Genomic DNA, 2,712 nt, shown 5'->3' on the forward strand with positions numbered 1-2,712 from the left:
GATGGAAGAGAGAGGGTAGGAAATTTTTTTCTATGGAGAGCTGCATTCTCCTTTAAGCTTGCTTGTTCTTTGGTGTAATCGACTGTCTCTTCATCTTAAGGTGAGTAAGAAAACCAGACTGTGTGACCTAAATTCACCACTGGGACAAAATCAAGATTTGGGAAATACAGTGACAGTACTGAAGAAAAAAAGAAAAAATCCATGAGAACTAACTTCTTCTTGCATTTAGGTAATTCAGACTTTGATAAAACCTTCAAAATATGATTTGTAGTGCTAGAAAAATGAACTTTAAGTAGAAAGTTTTCCTTACCTTTTTACTCCATTCTCAATTGCAGAATGTTATTTCTGAAATTGTGTTAATATTTAAACTCTGAAACTCGAAGTATGCAAAATTACTGTAGAGGTCCACATTTAAAGACAAAATTCAGAGATACATATTTTCTGTCAAAGACAAATCTGACAAGGATAATAAAAACTGTTTATTAAATAATATAAATCTTTAAAATCATTACACTTGCTTATATCGATACACGTTATGTCACTTCCAATGTATTTCAGTACCTTGGTGCTATGAACTGGTACACCGAAATGGAAAAATACAGCAGCTTCCATAGAGGTTACAGACATCAGCAGTGGGTAACACAGCTTGAACCCTAAGGACTATGGTGAGAAATTCAGGGGAAAGCCTCAGATAAACAATGACAGCAATTTCCCTAACAGAGGTCAGAAAGAACACTGCAATTTCTTCACAATATAGACAGGTAATTCTAGCTGGTGGCTTTGCTCAAGAGAACTTTGCTTGAAATTGGATGTTTTATGCAGGAATAACAGCTCTTTGCTGACATTACTGCAAATGTAAGTATCAAAGGCAAAAATCTGTTTTTCAGTGGGTCCCTTGGACCACATACTGGTATCTCCATTTCCCTTCAGGACTCGATGCTTTGCCATGAAACAAAAACAGAAAGAGCTTTTGCATAATTAATGAAACACAGGGTCTGAAAATAGTCCTTTTTTCTTCCCTTTCCTGCCTACCCCTATTAAAAAAAGCAAACAAAATCCTAACAATAGAGCCTGAAGGTTAAAGGGCCCTCACGAATAGCTACCAGCCAGCTGGTTGAAGAACAGTATGAAGAAAAATGTATCACCCCTACCACCCAGAACCCTCTTTGAATGGCAAGATCTACACAATAAGGAACAAACAGCAAAAGATAACAGAAAGGGGAAAAAAAATCAAGGAACCTAAGCGGTCAGAGAGGGCAGGACAGTACCAGCATGTACCCATCCAAGGTATACTATATTTTTAGCTATTTACACTGTGACCACCAACAGAGGTATGTAAATTTCCCTGAAATGGCTTTGGCTATAACACAATTGCTTGTTTTATTAAATTTAAAAAAAAACAACACCAAAATACCAAGTGTCTTGTAAAGTGCTTCCATGTGTTTTATCTTTTTACATACATTTTCAACGAGCGAAATCCTGCCAATATTCTTTAGCTAAAATATTTCCCCTTCCACTAAAATATGCACATACTTACACAAGAAAGGAATGAAAACTGAAGAACTCAGGATTGCTGAAAACTACTTTGGAAGCAAAGGCCCAAGCCACTTCTGCGAGATCTGCAGATTGAGGAGTCCTACATATGCATGTATTTTAAATTCTTTTTCTGCTGGAAGCTCAGGATTTTCCACGATATTATCCCTTACACTTTTGGACACAGTTACAGGCTCTTAAATACAGGGAAAAGGGCCTATAAGCAGAGCAGAAGGGGCTGCCATCTGTTCCTGCCTGATCTTTTGGAAGATGTGAAGAGAAGTCAGTGCAGCTTTGTACAAAGATTTGTGTTCACATGTTTTCCTCCTGTGCTTCTCTAGTTCCTTTCCGCCTGTGCTTCTTCAGTTCTTTCCTACAACACAAAGTAAATCACCACGGGCGGGACTGCTTTAGCACCTTCCAGATGGACAACGAATTTATCAGAAGATGTGAAACCAACACATTCTTCACCTAAAAACGCTGAGAAAACTAGCAAGATGCTCACTTTGACACCTGGTTTACACCTTTGCACACGAGAAGCATGAGCACGTCTTTCGTGCAGCTGAAAGCCAGGCTGGGCATAAGGCAGCCGTGCTCTGGGTCTTCAGGCTTTGAAAGGTCTCCAACCTCCATCCCACTGCCATCACACAGAGAGAAGCAGGGGGAAGAGAAATCTAGCTGACAAAGGCTGCCGATCGCATACACGCTTTCTCCTCAGCAGCTGACCCCCAAGAGCCTGAAGCACCCACTACCATTTTTCGGTACTTCACCTCAAAGTGTGGCAGCCTGCGTCAGGCAGGGTGATGGCGGACACCCCCTCCCGCCTCCCTGCGCACAGCCGGGCCGTCGTGCCCCCCGCAGGGCCAGCGCCCCGTGAACCACCCGTCCCACGCGACGCGGCGGGCGGCTACACAACCGACCCGGCCATTCGTATGGCACACCACGGACAAACATTTTCGTGTCTGTCACAGGCGGCGAGGCAGGTTTTCGAGTTACCGATTAAGTCAGGTTTCACTGAAAATTTCAGGGTGTCCAACACACCCTCGTTCCCCGTCCCCGCGGCGTGAGGCCCGGCCACCCCGCGCACTCGCTCGGGGGCGAGCCTCCCTTCAGCCGACGGCGCCCCTTCACGGATTTCGGGACCTGTCGGCGCCCCGGGCGACCGCCCCCGCCGACCCG

This window comes from Haliaeetus leucocephalus, unplaced genomic scaffold (genome assembly GCF_000737465.1).
Source record: "Haliaeetus leucocephalus isolate CR32 unplaced genomic scaffold, Haliaeetus_leucocephalus-4.0 Scaffold763, whole genome shotgun sequence".
Classification (NCBI taxonomy): Eukaryota; Metazoa; Chordata; class Aves; order Accipitriformes; family Accipitridae; genus Haliaeetus; species Haliaeetus leucocephalus.